General features: G+C 42.2%; 1 protein-coding gene across 1 annotated transcript in view; it reads left to right on the plus strand.

The window, feature by feature from the left end:
• Positions 1 to 20563, plus strand: part of p115 (General vesicular transport factor p115) — a 371470-nt gene that overhangs the window by 75516 nt on the left and 275391 nt on the right. The gene's annotated exons all lie outside the window — the stretch shown is intronic.

Raw genomic sequence — 20563 nt, forward strand, 5'->3', positions numbered from 1 at the left:
CACCCTTCTCATCACTCGCCATGTATACCTGTGGATCATTTTATGCCTGAAGAGGGTATTGGCATCACCAACCCGCTCCCTGCACAAATGTCCACTAACGCACTCCCATTCTCACCTATCTCAGCAGGCACACCCCACTCACCAACTATTCCATCCACCTTCACATTCCCAACTTTACTATTCATGTCACCAATCAAAAACACTTTCTCATTCCTTCCAAACTTTTCCATGCACACTTCTACATTTGTCCAGAACTCTTCTCTCACTCTTCTAGCACGATCTTGCGTTGGCGCATACACACACACAATCGCCCACATTTGTATTCAAACTTTCAACTTTACCCACACAATCCTTGACCCAACTGATCCATACTGTCTTATGCTCCTCTTCCATCTTTTACTCACAACTATACATACTCCTTCCTTTGCCCTCTCATTCTCACCTACTCCTGCACATATACCCCATCCATACTCCCATTCTCTGACACTTTCTCCTCTCCATTTTGTTTCAGTTATTCCACATACATCCACTTTTGCACCCTCAAGCGCCTGGACAATCTCTCTCTCACCTCATCATTCGCTCCCCTTACATTCCACGTTCCGATAACCATGTCCTTTGTCCGGTCCTCGGTCGTCATCGTTTGGTCAGTCCTTGTCCGAGGCTTATTGTTTGTTTTTTTAGTTTGTTGTTTTCCGGGGAGGGGCACTAACCCTCCGCCAACCCTTTTAGTCGCCTTTTACGACAAGCAGGGATACTGGGGGAGTATTCTTGAAAAAAAACCCTACCCCCATGGGGGGAGGATTCGAACCAGCGCTTGCAACTGCGTGAGTACAGCAGCTTACCAAGTGAGCCATTTAGGCTCAGATTATGACCCTGAAAAGGAAGAAATAAGTGATATAAGTAGTGAGAGAAGTGATGATACATTGTCTGCCAGCAGGAGTGGTGATGACCAGCATAGTGATATCTCTCATCCCATCTCCTGCCCACACAGCCACACATTTCACTCTCTTATCTGATCCATTTGCAGATAAAAGACCAGATGATCTTCCCCAAGGATTCAGAAATTTACTGATGTTCATTCTGAAATTATTGAACACAATGAAAATCATCCAATGACTGCTCTTGATTGCTTCAAACTTTTTTTGGTGATGATGTTGTTGTGTCAGTGTGTCTGTGGACCAACACTCATGCTTCATATTTTTTTCTTGATAATCCTACAAGTAACCCACGTAGATTTATGGGCAGAAAATGGGTAAATGTGACAGAGGAAGATCTGTATGCATTTGTAGCTTTGCAGTTACTCATGGGCCTCATCCACCTCTTGTAGGGTAGCTGATTACTGGTCTCAAAATGTGTTGTGCCAAGGTCTGCCTGTCTTCACTGAAGCTGTAATGAGTTGTAACCGATACTTGCAAATACAGTAATCCCTCTAAGACCCGACGTATAGAGCCAAAGGCATGTCCAGAACTTGGGAAAATGCCTTCTGGACAGGTACTTATGGACCCTAGCCCAGCCTAACTCTGAAAACCACATAAATAACTCCCTACTGGACATGCACAGCACCTATTTAAGACCCTCTTTATACAAATAATGGTCAGAAAGCATGAAATAAATGAAAAGGAACCAGAGAATGAGGAATTAGAAATGAGTATGGAAAATATTTAGCAGTGTACAGGGTACTTACAACACGTCCGTGGCCATCACGAAGATTAACCCGCCTCCTCTAAGGCTCTGACAGTGGTGAAAATGCTCTTGAAGCACGTACAGTAATCCAGTGTTGTGCTGCACTTAATCATTTGCACTGTGAATTATAATTGTTTAACACTGCACATTCTGTTCTTACTTGCGCCATGCCAGTTGCAACATGCCAATGTTGCACTCTGCACTTAATCCTTTGAACTCTGAATTCTGATTTCTTAACACTGCACAACACTGTAAATTCCCATGTGGTCTAGTGGCGAGGTATTGCAGTTTATTCACTGTTTATTCACAAAAACGAGCACATGGGGCAGCCATTGTGACGAGCGTCTAGTCACGATGGTAATAAGGCAGGAACTGAGGAGGGGAGGATGCAGGGGGGTGCTCTACTACGCACAAAAACACAGCTGTTCAGCGCCACGTGCCAGGTTCAAGGTACACTTGAAAATATGTCGGATTGTCTTTTTGCTTTTTTACGTTTTTTTGGACATTTTTGGTTTCCGAAGGCCCGAGCCAAAAATGTCCGGGACTTGGGGTGTCCGGGACTTGGGCGTCCAGGTCTTACGGGGATTACTGTATTACGATTTCTTCACTTCTCACACCCTGATGATGCTGTGCCACGAGTTCCTATGTCTAGACTTGAGAGATTTTTTGAATTGTTGTGTGAGAATTGTATGATGTACTTTGATGCTAGCAGAAATTTTGCTGTGGATGAGGCTCTCATTCTGTTCAAAGGACGGATCCATTTCAGACAATACATAACCAAGAGGAAGAGATTTGGTCCGAAGCTGTTTTCTTTGTGCCCAAGTGCTTCATGTGCTCAAGGCTACTCATGGAATTTCTGCCTGTATACTCCAGCCACGTTTGACAAAATGAGGGCGGAGGGTGACCTCGCTCAGTTTAGCAAGTCTGAGTGTGTCCCAGTCTATCTGATATTGTCAATACCGAATGAAGGGAGGCATGTCGTGCTTGATAATTGGTATTCCTCTCTCAAGCTGGCTGAATATTTGCTTGAGAAAAACATACTGACAACAGGAACCATTTGTGCTAACAGAGGGGTGTCTCAAAATATCACAAGCCAACAACTTGACCAGAAACAGACAGTTAACATTCTTATAAGATTCTCTGACCGTAGGGTGGTTCATGTTATAACCACGAATTACGAAGCTGGTTTTGTGGAAAAGATGCATCATCTCAGAGGCGGAGCTATGGAAATGGTAAAAAAAAAACTGCTAATACAAGGTTACAGTGAACAGATGAGAGCGGTAGACATGATGAATTAACTACTATGATTCAGCTAGAAAATTTACAGCCTGGTTCAAGAAATTAGGAATACATATATGATATTGAGAATGGTGCTCAGTGCTAGGGTTATCTTCCATAATCTGCATCACTGTCCAGAAAGTATAAACATGAGAAATTTCATAAAAATGCTGGTTCATGAAATACTGCAGGAATACAGCTTAGGTTATGTTGCATTACTTATGGCCAGAGAAGAAGAGAAAAGGCCCAAGAAGAAGCAGAAAATAAAGCACAGACCACAACCAAGAATACCACATGCAGAGGCATCATTAGCTCATGGCCTGCTGCCTATCCCAAGTACAGAAAAAAAGGAAACGACCTCATCGTAGGTGCAGAGTTTGCAGTGCTGAGGGAAAAACCAAGTGGACAAGGAAGTACTGCACTGCCTGCAAAGATGAGCCTGTATTATGTTCAGCTGAACATTGTCAGGCCTACCACAGCCAGTAGCCAACACACACCTGTCCTCCTTTTCTTTTCTCCCCATACCCCAACTCTCACCTGTAACTCTCCCTCCATCCCCATGATTTGTTTTGTTTTGTTTTGTTTTTTTTACTCTGCACTCGTTTTCAATGTTACACACACTCTGAACATTCACTTTGTCATGTCTGATCATCGTCAATTCTATTCTGTCTGTTTTTGTCTGTTTTTACACTTACGCTATTGTTTGTGTTTGGCTTGGCTGCACTGGGCTGGGAGTATGCTACCAGTGGCATCTGTTATGACCTCGCTAGGAAGATTATTATTTGGAGCAACCCAGCACCACTTACAGGGTAAGTAAACATAACAGTACTCTGTCCGTAATATAATTTTCAACCATATATTCACCCAGTGACTGACTAAGAACATTTTACTGTACTATAATTACATGTAACTCATAAAATACATTATTTTACCTACTTTTCTTTATGGAATCTGTATTTTGTAGGGCTTATATAATTGGAAATGCTCAAATCTTTAACATGCAATAAATCATATTGGTCCAGGGATAAAAATAAAACCACCCCTCACATGAGAGGGATGGGGGGAGATGCGGTACAGCAGGGGATCACAGTGTTTGCGTTGTGGCATGGCCGCGGTAAATAAGGGGTTAACAAAAGATGAACAGAGGAAAGAAAAACAAATTAGCTAAACAAAATAATACCCCAGATTGCAGGTGTCCTTCATTCATAAAAATTTGTAACAGTTGGACTTGAACTGCTGTAGGTTGAAGTTCGGGGGGAAACTATTCAGGGGAAGCGAATTCCAAAGAGATGCAGTTCGAAGAATAAAAGGATTCTAATAGGTTGAAGTTCTGCATTATGGCAGTGTGACAGTCCGGTTATGAGCGCTACCAAATGCTTGTGTAGCAAGGGGGAAGGGGTGGAGAGGCAGCACAATGGATGCAACTTTGTCTGAGCATTTGTCATAAAAGAATCTGTAAAAGTATGTAAGAAAGGCAACATTCCTTCTTACTTGTGGGGAAGGTATATTAAACTCCCAGTTATCTGTCGTTGCAATATCCGGCCCAATGCAGACTCCGGCGCTGCTGGCTCGCCTCTATTAAAGCAATGTCTGGTGAAATTATGTAATATCCAGTGCTAAAACAGGATGTAGTCGACAGTTCTATGTAATATCTGGCATCGAGATGTATCAACCGGCTCGAAAACGGTAGCCAGTCGATGCTGTATTGTACTTTATTGCTGTATTGTATCATTCCATTGCTGCATTTAATGCTTAAGTTTCATCTTTTATTCATGGGAAAGTTTTTAGGATAGAGTCGAGATGGATAGTAATTATCTGGCAGGACGCCAGATATTGAACCAATGGGGGGTACTGTGCAATATCCAGCATTTCACATTATTCGGCGTAGGGCATGGCTGCATTGCGCCAGATAATTGAGAGTTTACTGTAGTTCATTTGTAACTGCAGGGTTAGCTAAGTGGTACGTGGGGGTGCTCACCATCCACTCGCTCAGTGTAGTGCTGCACTCGGGTGACTGTCCATACCTCACCTCCTTCTTTCTTTCCTTCCTTTCTCTTCTGTCTTTCTTTACTTTATTCTTTCCTCATCCTTCAGCCTAAGGGTGACTCAATACTCCTCCTGTCTTTCTTTCCTTCATTCTTTCCTCTTCCTTCTTCGTATGGGTGTCTATACACTGAGTGACATGCCAAATGGTTTCCTGTACACCAAGTAACCATTCACTATGCAGGGTGGTAACCATATAACCAAATTATGGCACCTAGTCGTTTAGTGGGCAGTTAAGGTGCTCCAGTTGGATTGAGCCTGTGCAGATTTATGAGCCTGTGCAGGTTTATATTGGGGTTTATTGCTCACGTAATGCCACTCAGGGATGAGTGAGGCTGGTCACTCTCATCTTAAATGTCAGGACCAGCTTCCCTAACCCCGGACTCCTATGCTCCTCATGGGGCAACACAGGATTAGGTGATGAATGAATGAATGAATGATTAATAATTCTTACAGCTTTGTTCTGAATTTTGTCAAGTTGTTTTAGTGTAACCTCTTCACATCCACTCCAAAAGGGTAAACAGATTTCCAGCTGAGAGAGCACATGACTCTTGTAAATAATGGCCAGTGAAGAAGTTACAGATTCTGTACAATAACCCAAGATTTTTTGAAGTGGTTTTAGCATGTGATCTAACATGAGATGTTCATCTGAGTACTGTATTGTTAAGTGAAACACCGAAGATTTCAATACTTTTCGAGATAGGAATATTAGTAGCGTTGAAAGTATTAAGTAAATCAAGCAGTATCTGTCTGTTCATAAATTGTACGGCTACTGCAGATTGACTTAGGACCTCCCCCCACAAGGTATTACAAAACACAGAAATCATAGTATATCACAATGTTTGTTCATGAAATGCCATTCATTAATATGAAATCATGTTTCCCTTGTTTTTCAGAACCAGTTGGATGCATTTTGGCATGGAATCACTTAGAGCTATAAAGTAATATAAGGACATTTCTCTGCACCAAACATTTCTCAGTTCAGTCTTGATTTTTTTTTTTTTTTTTTTTTTTTATGTGTCCAACTCTGGGCATAGGCTTCACAGCCTGCTTTCAAGGCCCAGTAGCCCTCCTACGTACCGCACACCTCTACATGTCACCACTTCGGCGCTAACACCCACCGTCCATACTGAATACATGCTAGGGCTGTCTCATACAGGACTGGTGTATTGGTATTAACGGGGGTATTTTTACGACATGTCGGCGGGTCTTCTGGTAGATCAGTAGAGTCTGATTTTTATGAAATTCAAATCCTTAAACTGTTCCCTGCCCCAGCGGGATTTGAACCCAGGTCCGTTAGGACTACAAGCCACCTCTCTACCGATTGAGCCACCGCCTCCCCCAGATTGGGTGTCTTCTTCACTGCCATGATTTTTTTCATCTTTGCCCCACAGTTTTCTATCAGATTTAGATCCGGACTGTTCCCAGGCCAATCGATGACCTCTATCTGATTATCCTGAAGCCATTTTGTCATCTTTCTTGACTTGTGACATGGAGCTGAATCATGCATGAAAAAGTTGCACCCATGAATAGCAAAAAAGTTTAACAAATGATCTTTCACAACTTGAATGTACCAGCTACCATTCATCATCAAGTTCTTAGGAAGCAAGTAGAGGCCTCCCCTTCCCATTTCATCTGAGATAGACCCCCGTACCATTACTTATTGTGGGTGCTTAACAGTCTGCACCGTGTAAGCGGGGTCATATCGACTACAGGAGGCAGGGTGACAAACCTTGGCAGAATGCACCTGGAACACTTGAAATGTGCTTTCATTGGAAAACATAACTTTTCCCCACTCATCCAATGTCCAGTATTCATACTTCATGGCAAACTGAATGCGCTGCTTCATCATGTGGTCAGTGAAAAACAGTTTCTTGGCTGCGATGTGGCTAGGCAAACCCATCTCCTTCTGCTAGCGGTGTTGGATAGTTCAAATTGAGACGACTTGTAACAGCTGGGAATGCATTCTCTTCGATTCTTCTGCTGTCAGTCGAGGATTCTTGATTACTTCCCTCTTCAGAAGCGTATCTGTATCTCTGGAAGTCATCCTCTTCTTTCCACTGCCATGCTTGTGCTGTGGTACGACATCAGGTGTTAGGCCATGAGCTGCAGCAAGAATCTTCATGACGGTCGACTTTGCGCGTCCAGTACGTTCACAAATTGTGTTGATAGGGACATTATCCTGCCCCATGCATTGATACGGACCCTCTCATCCCTTGAGCAGTACTTTCCAGGTATGACAGTTCTACTCTAGGAAAATAACAGGGCAAACAGTAATGCATACAAAAAAAGAGGGAGGTGCAAGCTCGGAGTGACGGGAACATACACTCTCACTCTCGCTTCTGGGCAAGCACTGATGTGCTGAGTATTTCATCACCTCCTGCCAGCACCAGAGGAGTTGCCAGTTACTTCTTACTCAAAAAATTCACTTGGCAGAGGTGGAAACACAAAGCAAAGACAGACAACTCTCCCATAGCAATTCTGTGTGTAGGTCCTTAGTCAATTTGCGGCGGGTGTATGTAGTGTACAGTAAAAGTCCTGAAATCGGAATGGCAGGGGGCCGAGGGTCTTTGGACTATTGTTTTGTTCAGACTATTGGGAGGGACTTTTGAAAACAGAAGAAATATTGTATTTACAATCACACTCATGATTCTCTGAGACACCTGTAGTGGAGGGTGTTTGGCCAGCTGAACTCTTACTGAACGACAGGTAGTTGAGTCAGACTGCCCTACCAACACAGTGAAGCTGAAAATAGAACCGCTTCTTATAAACGAGAGTATAAAGAATACAGCTAATATATATATATATATATATATATATATTACAGCTAATATATATATATATATATATATATATATATATATATATATATATATGTAATATTTTATTTTTCTATTCATCCTCTTGTAGGAAATTTGTTGGGGTTATCACAATCAAGTTATTGTTCTATTATGTGTTTCTTTCATGTTATTACATGAAATGAGAAATGGTTTCCTCTTCCTGCAGTAATATCTTTTCTTTGCTTTGCTTGTCTCAATACCCCCAAATACCATTATTTGTTGTGCAAATATCACTGACAACAAGGGTAGAACACCTGATACGTGTAACACATATAGTATTGAAATGTTATTACGTGATCCACTCAGTGTGACGACTTAAAGAGACTCGGTCATACAACCATGTTACAGTAAGACTTTGCTATAATGGACTAACTGGGGCCCAAGGCATTCCGAAAAATGCAAAATTCCGAAAAAAGCGACATCCGGACCTCCCCCTGCTAACCCGGACTTTTTCCGATATATCAGATATTAGTCTGTATCGCACCAATGTTTTTTAAACTTTTTTGACCACCACTGCTGAACAATACTGTGTTATAACTTCACTAGAGTAATCCAGTGGTATAATATAATAATATTGTACTGTACTGTATTATACCTTCACCACAATAATCCAATGGTATAATATATATAATAATATTGTACTGTATTTTACCTTCACCACGATAATCCAGTGGCATACTATATATAGTAATATTGTACTGTATACCTTCACCACAATAATCCAATGGTATAACATGAGGCGTCTAGTGGCAGAGTGACGTATGCTCCAGGGGGTTACTTTTGAGTTATTGAAGCTTAAATTTGAAGAATGTGTACATAAAAGGTATAAAGAAAAAATAATATTGTTTTATGTCAGTGTAATGCTCTCAAAAAAATGCAATTTAATGAATCTATTGTTTAGAAAAAATAACAAAAAAAAGACAAAACCAAACACACAAATGCACACACCCCCATGGGGGATCATACACAAATTATTAACATGGGTTATAATTATGTGATCCAAATAAAAATAAAGATAAAAATTAATAAATTGTGAAAGTTTTATATTAATAATGCAATTTCTTGATTTTTTATTAATTTTCTATTGTAAATTTTTAATTTAAAAGCACTCAAAATGGGCAGAGGACAGTGTAGCCCATCAACCACGTGCGAGGTTTAAGGGGACACTGGTGGGGGACTGGCTGAGGCTGGGGGCTAGTACTGAGATGCAGCCTCCCAATGGCTAGCTGTTCGTGGCCTGTACGTCCTTCTGCCATGTGGGAGCAAACTTCCTCTATGGGTTTTCAAGGCCTAAAACACGCGACGCTTGCCCATCCGCCAGCCAGCCATAAGGGTTCTGTTTGTATGTAGCTTTATACAGGGAGGATCTAGAAGGCTTCACCTACATATTGGTGGGAATAACTCACCATCGGCCATTTTCGCGCATACGTCACTGCTGCAAGACGCCTCATATATATAATAATATTGTACTGTACTATACCTTCACCACAATAATCCAATGATATATATAATAATATTGTACTGTATTATACCTTCACCACAATAATCCAGTGGTATAATACCTGTATATATAATAATATTATACTGTATTACTCTATTATACCTTCACCACAATAATCCAGTGGTATAATATATATAATAATATTTTACTGTATTATACCTTCACCACAATAATCCGATGGTATAATATATATAATAATACAGTGAGTCCTTGATATACGAAAGGGATAGGGACCAAAAAAAAACTTTCGTAATTCGAAATTTCATATATCGGAACGATTTTCCCCATTGAAATATACATATAAATGGGGGGATGTGTCCCAGGACCCCCTCGGACCCCCACCTAAACTTCACCCCCCGCATTAAGAAATAAGCAATACCTGTATACAGTTGTAGAGAAGGTCATGGCCATATTCTTGTACCTCTCTTTTTTCTTCGTCACAGTCCCAATGGTGGAAACAGCAAGGCCTAAAGCACGCCCAATCTACGAGACTCCTTGCCCCTCCTCATAGGGTCTTATAACTTCCAATTTCCTTTCCAGAATTAGAGTACGGTGCTGCTGCTTCTTTGCAGCGGGCTCCCCCAATGCTGGAGATGATGCAGGGTGCTTGGGAGGCATGGCGAAACAGTACGAAAAGGTGAAGGGCTGCGAAAATATCCTCACATACAGCGAGGCTGTGAGGAGAGGAAGGACGTGGACTCAACCGAGAAGCGCCCAATAATTTGTTTACCAGAGAGGGGTTAGTTCGTTTTCTCTCGGCAAGCAAGTGCGGCGCTATGCACCGAGCCCATTTTGAATTTTTCATACAGTGTTCTTTTAACCCTTTCATAGCTGCCGGCCTTGAACAACAGTTTACTGTTTCAGTGTCAGTGACATTGAGTTAGGGCATTATAAAAAAACTGTGAACAATTACGGGAAGGGAACGAAGGTCACTGGTGTGTGTACATAACCCTACTCTACCGTCCCATCAGTCAGGCGTTCTCTTCACTCCAGATGTATTCGCCGATGTTTAACATGCTTATGTTACATGTGCCCTAATATTGAGTAAGTTTTGTTCAGCAAGAGAACATAATTTACCACCCTCAAAATAGTCAGAAAAGTATAGAAGACAAACTAGAGGAATATGAACTGAATTGGTAAGGTCTTTACACTGTGTGCTTACACAAAAGTTTATGGGTTTTACAATTTTGAAAGACGATATGGAACAAAAATGTTTGCTAATCAGAACAAAATTACTCTTTCATCCCACATGTTCTCATAGGTTAGCATTCAGTTCCACATTCTTCGTTCGCATCACTCTTCCCAATATATTTCAGACTGACTGAGCACAGTTATTTCTGCTCCTTAGAGTTAGTGTACATTTATTTCTCATTCTTTTGTTTGTTCTTATGTGAATGTGTGAAAGAGAGAGGACTGATACAAACAATAATGTATTCCATTATCGCTTTCATCGTTGCTGGCCCTGAACAACGCCTTACTGTACTGGTGGTCAGTGATGTTGAGTTAGGGTGAGCTATAAAAAACTGCGAGCAATTATGGGAAGAGAATGAGGGTCACTGGTGTGTTTACACGACCCTACTCTACCACCTCAAGCAGTCAGGCATTCACAGTTCACTTCGTCCCAGATGTTTTCGGCCAATGTATAAATGCTGATGTAACATGCATCCTAATTTTATTAATTCTTACACGAATCACAGCAAATCACAGGATAGGTTTAGGGGGGGGGGGGGAAAGCCAGGTGTGCCAGACGAGTCTTTTCACATATGTAAGAAAAAGAAATTGATTTTAGAACTTTGAAAAAATGGTCCCAAGGCCGACCACGGGAGCACGCAAATATCTGAACCCACAGCCATTGAAGGGGCTAAACATACGTTTTACTTTAAGCAGTAAGAGCATCTTACCAAATCAGTTCTTCCTGATAGTCTTATATTTTTCACACTATTTCTGGCTTGGTAAATACATAAACGTTTCTTATTAAATCTGTTTCCCCGTCATTTTTAGCTGTTCTGGCGTGACAACTCTTGTTTATTTCGTTAACCCGCGGCGTCCCGTCGACGTTCTTCCACGTCCTCACGTTTTGTCACTGCCAATCCCGTCAACGTACTTTAACACGCTGGAATTGCAAGGTCCATAATTTCCACAATTTTCAAAATTCAGGCGAGATTTTCGATTCGCCCACCTACCCAAGCCTCCCCTACCTGCCACCAGGCGGGCAGCGTCCCAGACCCCGTGTGACCCGCATGCACCCTTGTCTTGGTCACTCACCTGTTAGCAGTGACCCAGGTCAGACTTGGCGCGTAAAGGTCTCTCAGACGACGAGATACAATCCGCCCTGGATGCCGTCACTGGAGATAGTGATTCTCCACTTGATGATGATGTGGTGGATCGAGATTACGTGCAGTGCAGCCTGAAGAGGAAATAACAAGCAATGATGAGGAGGTCCATTCGCCCCGGAAAAAGCGGTATGTCACGTATCGTAAGGCAAGGGAAGGCCTGCCTGCACCCAAAACACCTGCATGGACCTTTCTCCATTCCCTAGAGAGAGATTCTGATGAGGACGAGGATGAGGACGGCGGCTTAGGACGTGATGTTGCCTTGTGGTTGGGGAAGGAAAAAATCTCACCCCGAGGATCAGAAGGTGGGGCGAGAAGGCAAATAAGGTATGGTCCTAGTGTTTTGTCTGGGGAAGGCGAAAGTGGTGTGGTGGGAGTGCGGGGTGAAAGGGAAAGTGGTGTGGCGGGAGCGCGGGGTGAAAGGGAAAGTGGTGTGGCGGGAGTGCAGGATGAAAAGGAAAGTGGTGTGAGGGAGGCAGCACGAGCACGTGGTGCACGTAGGCCTAGGGGAGAGGAGGTGGAGCCACTCCCCAGCACGTCTTTCGCCCCACAATATTCCCAAACTTCCTTCCCACAGCCCCAGGGTGTGGGGAAAGGAAGGAAAGGGAAGGGAAAGGGTAAAGGAAAAGGGAGAGGGAAGAGAAGTGCGAGTGATGAAGGGCGCCGCTCTCCACCTCCCCAACCTCCCCCACCACCCTCACCTCCCCACCCTGACGAAGGTGACGATGGGGATGAGGCTGGAGACGGTAGTGTCTTGTGGAACTGGGAAGATGGGAGTAATTTTACTCCCATCATTCACCCTTTCACTGAGGAGTGGCAGTCTGCTTGCACGGCTCCAGGTGTGCATGCGGGTTCCACTAGGGTGGATTTCTTCCACCCGTTCTTTGGGGAGGTGTTTTTGGGGCGCATAGTGGAGCAGACAAACCTATTTTCACGAACACAGCGCCGTGAAAGTGAACGTCTGGGAACAACGAGCAGTCATTCCCAGCAATATGACTATCCTGTGACAATTTCTGAGATGTTTTTATTTTTTGCCCTGGTTCTCTCGATGGGTGTTGTCAGAAAAAATGAAATACTGGCATACTGGACCACTGACCCAATGACCATCACACCTTTCTTTGGAAAGGTGATGAGTCGTAAAAGATTTCAGCAGATTCTTGGCCGCCTCCACTTTTTTGATGCAGTAGATCCAGCTAATGCTAATAACACTGATAAAATGAGGAGAATGAGGCTTGTATTTGATCATTTACAGGAAATGTTCCGCTCCTCATTTTATCCTTACAGAGACCTCGTCATAGACGAAAGTCTTGTGTTGTGGAGAGGCAATATTTCCTTTCACCAGTACATACCCAGCAAGAGACACCATTTCGGGTTCAAGATCTTTGTTATGTGTGACTGTAAGACTGGTTATGTGCAAAACTTAGTCTTGTACACGGTCGCACAGACAGATATAACAGAAGATCGTAGTATAGGATGCCAGGGGCCGCGGTGAAGACAATGATAGAGGAGTACCTTCATCGTGGTCATGTGTTGTACCTGGACAACTTGTACACTAGCCTTCTTCTCGCTAGGTTCCTCCACCAACACGACACCTGAGTCTGTGGTACAGTCAAGAGAAACCGTCGCCATATGGTCAAGATAGGGAGGAAACTTGACAAGAACAAGGTGGTTTTCTTCCAGGCAAATAACATCCTTGCCACCCTGTGGAACCACAACAGGGAAGTTTGCCTCCTATCAACTGTACACAGCCCCCTGATGCACCGCACAGACTCCGTTGATCACCGTAGCGAGAGGAGGCGCAACGTCTGGAAACCTGAGTCTGTACTGGACTATAATCTGAACATGAGGCAAGTGGATCAGTCAGACTTGATGATTTCCAGTGTTGACTGTGCCAGGACCACGATGAAGTGGTACAAAAAGCTCTTTTTCCACTTGCTCGACATCACGGTCCTGAACGCACACTACCTGCACGCCATGACATCGGGAATATCAGAGACCTTTGAGGGGTTTGTGAGGGAGTTGGCACGTGAAATAATCGCCAGGCATGCCCAGGACAGGCCCACACACCGCACACGCACCCCCATGGCTGCCCAGACTCCCCTATGCCTCACAGGACGCCACTACCCTAGCACAATCCCTTCCCAACCAAACCGTCATAAACCCCAGTGCCGCTGCCATGTATGCAAGCACTCGACAGTCAGACCAGCCACTCAGAGACAAGACACAAGGTACGAGTGTGCAGAGTGCAATGTTGCGTTGTGCCTTCAGCCCTGTTTCAGAGAGTACCATAACTTCCTACACTACTGAAACTGTGTGGGATGGCAATATGACGCTCAGTATAATGGTAAGGCCAGTCAGTATGTGCTAAGTCTTATATAAAGTTGAACGGGTGTAATGTTTGCAGGAAAGTAATGTATAAGTTGAGAAATAGTGTTAAGTTGAAAGAAGTGATATCAAAACTACACCCACTGTGTAAATCTGCGAAAATATGATGCTCAGTATAACACTCTGGTCAGTAAATATGTGATAGCAAGAATATAAAGTGGAAACGGGTGTAATGTTAGCAGGAAAGTAACGTGTAAGTTGTAACAATTGATGTCACGAGTACACCCACTGTGTAAATCTGCGAAAATATTACGCTCAGTCTGTAAGTATGTGATAGGAATTATATAAAGTGGAAAAGGGTGTAATGTTAGTAGGAAAGTAATTTATAAGTTGAATACTAGTGTAAGATGAAACAAATGATATCGCGATAACACTCAATGTGTAAATATGCGATAATATGACGCTCAGTAGAATAGTAAGGTCTCCAATTATGTGATAGCTATGATATAAAGTGGAAACATGTGTAATGTTAGTGGAGAAGTATTATAGAAGTACAAAAATTGGTTGTAAGTTGAAATAATAGTCATAGCGACTTCACCCTCAGTGTTATTATGCGCTATTATTACGCTAAATATTATCGTAAGGCCTGAAACTATCTCAAAACTGTTCTCTAAAGTGGAAAAGTGTATAATGTTATTAGGAAAGTATTATGTGAGTTGAAAAAACACAATACGAGTTGAAACAACAGTCACAGCGAGTTCACTCACTACGTAAATAAGCACTAACATTACACTAAATGTTATCGAAAGGCCTGTGAATACGTAAAAACAGTTCAATAAAATGTAAAATGGTATAATGTTATTGGAGATGTATTATGTAAGTAGAAAAAATGATATGTATCATGATTCAGCAATGTTAGCGATTCATCGTGAACAGTTTGGCCGATTTCGCTCGGTTCGCCTGATGGTACAATGCTTATTTCACCTCTGTTTTTGTATAAAATCCAATTTACTCTTGTATCACATGTTTTTATGTTTGTAATAAGTACATATCTACTTACTTTCATTGGTTTCTCAGACTTATAATACCATAGAAAACGTGAGAGCCTCAGACCACCTACAGAGAACACGGTACCAGGTGTAACGAAGGTATATCTGTTTAGGCCACTTATGGACCCCGGTGAACACTTTCTTGGTGATTGACCATTGTTTCTGACCAAAAGTGAAAGTTTTAGCAAAAAAAATTTGGGTCCAAAAATGGTCAGGATTGGGGGGTACCAGTGGTGAAAAAGTGGTCGGGACAGGGCTGGTTAACATAATGGTGGAAAGGACTGTCCTTCCCTAAGTGTTTAACTAAACCTGGCCTAACCGAGCTTATCTGTACCTAATAATTTTAACCTAACCAAACCTCCAGTTGGGAAATTGGGAAACGATATCCACCTTTGAGCACGTTGAATTTATTCCACTGCGCTGGAAACGATCGAAGGGGAAAGTGACGATAATAACGGAGAGGAAATTTTTCAGCAAGAAAAAGTAATTTGCCAAACTGAAAGTTATCAGAAAATTACAGAAACAAGCTGGAGGATTATGAATTGATTTGGTAAGGTCTTTCTGCTGCTTCAAGTGTACAATGAAAGACACAAGTATCTTCCCAAAGTCTGACGAATATAGCGTGGAAAAATCGAACCATTTGAAACATGCACTACTAGAAACGGGATTTTCATTGTATTTCTCCTGGTGTAAATTTTCTTCAGAATGAACTGGGAAGATAGTTGTGTCTTTCATTGTACATTTACTGGTAAACAAATCAGTCAAACAGTACTTGTGTTTTGTTTCCGCCAGATTAATCTTGATTTCAGACTATTCAGTCACTTCTTCACATCATATAGTCTGGATAATCGGGCTGTCTCTGCATTTCCTTTCGTATCGTGTATCGATTTTCATATCATCGAGACAGATATTTTCGTACTGTGGAATTTGTCCAATATTAATCGATTTCGTACCATCGAAAATTCGTACTTCGGGTTTTCATATTTCAAGGACTCACTGTATTGTACTATTAGTATCCCTTGACCACAATAATCTATCTATAGCCCGACGCCCTAATCCTGCAAAGGGTGGCCACAGAGAAAACGCCTTCAAGTCATTCTGTCACCCACTATTTGACTACCCTCCCCCCAACTCACTCCCCCCTCCCTTATATACCTCTCAACTCCATCCCTCCACCTCATCCTCGGTCTACCCCTCCCTCTCCCTCCCTCCACCTGACCTACATACACCCTCTTAGTCAGTCTTTCATTCTCCATTCTCTACACATGTCCAATCCACCTCATTGTAATTCTCTTTACATCCACATCCACATCCACTTCACTTCTTCATTCGTCAACCTGTCCCTCCATGTCACTCCACATGCTCCCCTCGAGTAACTCATTTCCACTGCTCTCTCTCTTGACTTGTTCCCCTCTTGCAAGGTCCACGCCTTGCTTCCATACGTCAGGGTAGGGATCACAGTACTATCATGCAGTGACTTCTTAACTTCCATACTCACCTCCCTATTTCTCATCATTGCTTTCAGTGCACCAACAACCTGTCTTTCCTACTTTACCCTTTCACGCACTTCATCCCCCAGTGTTCCATCCTTAATCATTGCACTACCCAAGCACTTGAATGCACTCACATTCTCCATATCCTCACCATCCAGCCTCACTGTACATTCTGTGACTTCATTCCTCTCAAACACCATAACTTTACTCTTGTTTACGTTAACTTTCAGATTCCTCTTCCTACACACTGTCCCAAATTCATTCACCAAACCTTGCAACTCCCGTTCATCTTCACTCTACTGTATCATCAGCAAACAGCAACACCGGAATCTTCCACATCTCACCCTCATTCATTAGAGCCACCCCCACATCCACTGCCCTACCTTGCACCTCCTTTACAACCCCATCCATGTATATATTAAACAGCCATGGAGACATCACACAACCCTGTTTCAGTCCCACATTGAGATCAAAGAACTCACTCAGCTCACCATCCACTCACACCGTAGCCCTAGCTCCATTGTACATACTCTTCGCTGCACTCAACAATTTCCCCTCCACTCCATATATTCTTAATACCTTCCACATACCTTGCCTGTCTATTCCAATGGTATAATATATATAATAATATTGTACTGTATTATAATTTCACAATAATCCAATGGTATATATGATAATACCAGTACTGTACTGTATTATACCTTCACTATTGTACACTGATGAACATATCTTTTATTTACCTTATTGTGGTGAACACAGCTGAAGTGATCAGGCAGTCCGTAGTGCTTCTGGCTTTATCACACTTTTTCCGATATATAAGAATTTAGTCCGGTAGCTCCTCGAGTCCGATAAAAGCGAATTCCAGTCTATTGAAGTCCTTTATATCAAGGTCTGACTGTATTGTGAAATATCCATGTTTTTCTATAAGACGTTCATTGTTTCTAAATAACTAATAGGCAAACCCACGGTATGTGGAGGAATTTACTAATCTATTAATTATATGTCTGTAGCAAATTATTGGGGAGTTGAATGGCGGACAACAAACCACGTAACATATCTCTTCATCATTCAACCTATGTGTAATCAATAGTAGGTGGAATTATTTCAGCAAAATTATTCCGTGTTGTATTACCATATGTGCAATGATACTGTCCATCATTATTGTTTATATCCCACTCATTTCTTTTTTCATGATCTCTCGTTTATAAGAAGCGGTTCCATTTTCAGCTTCACTGTGTTGGTAGGGCAGTCTGACTCAGCTACCTGTTTTTCGGTAAGGGTAGAGTGGGCCAAACACCCTCCACCACAGGTGTCTCAAGGAATCATGAGCGCGATTGTACATGATCATTTAATAAGCACATAAAATGAAACAGGTTATTGTTTTATACAGTGGAAATGCATAGAATTGTAGCTGAATAGTTGCAGGCAGGTACATCCAAGCCAAAGAGCAAGTCCAAGCTAAATAAATCCTTAGATGAAGCCTAGAAAAAATCAGAAAAAGTCCAGAAAAATAAAAAAATTTCACCTTGAAAAAAATCGGAGTATTGGGATGTTTGGACTGTTGGGGGTCGGATTGGGGGATTTTTACTGAATTTGATTTTCCTAGCATTAAATCTATCTATCTATCTATTGCCAGACGCCTCAATCCCGTTTGGGGTGGCCACAAACAAATCGCCTCCAAGTCGCCCTGTCCCCCGCCATTTCACTGCCCCGCTCCCAACTCACACCCCGCTCTCTCATATACCTCTCCACCCCATCCCTCCATCTCATCCTCGGCCTCCCCCTCCCTCTTCCCCCCTCCACCTCACTCACATACACTCTCTTTGTCAGTCTTTCACCCTCCATCCTCTCCACATGGCCAAGCCACCTCAGTGTGTTCCTCATAACGCTTCCTATCACATCCACATCCACACCACAACGCTCCTTTATATCCTCATTCGTCAGCCTGTCTCTCCATGTGACTCCACAGGCTCCTCTTAAATAACTCATTTCCACTGCTCTCACTCTTGACTTGTGTCTGTCCAACAACGTCCAAGCTTCACTTCCGTTAAATGTAACAGTATTATTTTGCTCCCATTCAGTGATCTCAGATACCATAAGTCTTGATTTATGAAGATTGCTGTAGTGAGTCGTAAGTTAGAGATACAGTATTAAACTTTGTGAATGGGTGTTTAAGTGTGAAGGAACTGTGAAGTGTTGAGACACCTGCATGTGAATGAGTGGGATTATGGGTGATAGATAAGAGATGATTACTATAGTATGAATTAGGAATATGATTGGAGTCAGCATTGATCCGTATGGCACGTTGACATTAATAAAATGGAAAATAGAATATACTGTACATCATCTACACTTGTGGTAGGTGGTGGCGACCATCATCCACTCACTTGATTTAGTGCTGACTACTTCTTCCTTAGCCTTTATCATTCTTTTTCCGTGCCTGCCCTCCTCTCTTCCTATATCTCCCATCTTTCCTGTCACTTCTTATTGCTTTTCTTTCCTTTACAGGTGGCTTTACATTGAGTGACAAGTCAAATGGTTTCCTGTAAGCCAAGAAACCATTTACAACGCTGGGTGGTAACCATATAACCAAACCATTCGTGCTCCCTACGTGTCAACAAGTGGGTTGGTGGAGGGTTAGTGCCCCTCTCTGTAAAACAACTAACTCAAAGTCAAATGGCCACCCCTTACGGGATTATGGCGTCTGCCAATAGATAGATAGATAGATCATCTACTCTCATGTTTCTGTCACTGTATGATTCTGTGTCCAGAATATTACCAAAAAGTAATGAAATAATTGTTCTCCATCTCTGTCACTGTATGTTTCTGGGTCCAGAATATTATCAAAAATTAGTGACACAGTCACTCTCAATCTTTCTGTCGCTGTATGTTTCTGTGTCCAGAATATTACCAAAGATTAATGAAATAGTCACAATGAAAAACTACTTGTTAGTTCACAGCTGAATAATTCAGTTGTAAAATACATCAGAAAACAAGGTTGCAGTACCAGTAACACGTGAAAGTTTACACTATGTTCAGCCAGTGATATCAAAATGACATTGAAAGCAAATTGGCAGGGCAGACGTTCCTGGTGTATTAAGTGCTTTTCATATGTATTCTTGTATGGCATTTAGTGTTATCGTATGTTACACAGGCACTATTCATGGATATTGATGGTACTGTAGAGTCCAGTGGGATTAGGGATTACTGAGCATTCTTCCCTCAGTCATCAAAAATTGACAGTGGTAATACATTTTTTCCCTCACCCATTTACATAACATAATCATTCATTCATTGCCAGATGCCATGTATCCCAAACGGGGTGGCCAAGGGCTTAGAGTTAATTGTTTTACAGGGAGGGGCACTAATCCTCCACCAACCCCACTTGACACGTAGGGATGCCAACAGCATCTGGTGTTCCCAGGCGGTCACCCATCCAAGTACTAACCAGACCCAACATTGCTTAATGATTCATGAAAAGTGCAGTAGAGAGCTCAACTGGGTGTGACCGATAAGGATTTAATTCCAAGGGGTGGTTGGGGTTTGTTGTTCGTGCAGTGCAGCTAAAGGATGAGCAGCTGGTCATTCTCAAACCAGTATTTGAAGATTGTTGTGCTTGTGAAATGAAGCTAGAGTTCTGTGGGCTTGAATATGTGATGGATTATATGACTCATTTCACCGTACTCTTTTTTTTACCTTAATGTGAACTAGATTTTCATCCTTTTGCAGATTACAGTACTTCATGTAGTTCATTGGTAGAAGAAGACAGTACCGGGGTTCTAGATCTTTTACATAGCACTTCTTTGTGACTTGCCTAATATTGTAGTGTTAATGTATTGTTGTCATTTATGATGGAGAGATGGCATTTGTAGGCTAAGTTAAAATAAAAAGAAATAGGCATGCTGTCTAAAAACAGCATGCCTATTTCTTTCTCCTTGTATTTTCTCTTTCCATGTTTCTGGGTAAGTCACACCATCCCAGCCAAAATATATGGGCCTGTAGTTGGAAAATTGTTTTT

The sequence above is a fragment of the Coenobita brevimanus genome, chromosome 53 (genome assembly GCF_032717465.1).
Source record: "Coenobita brevimanus isolate Jiangsu-jjx chromosome 53, ASM3271746v2, whole genome shotgun sequence".
Lineage (NCBI taxonomy): Eukaryota > Metazoa > Arthropoda > Malacostraca > Decapoda > Coenobitidae > Coenobita > Coenobita brevimanus.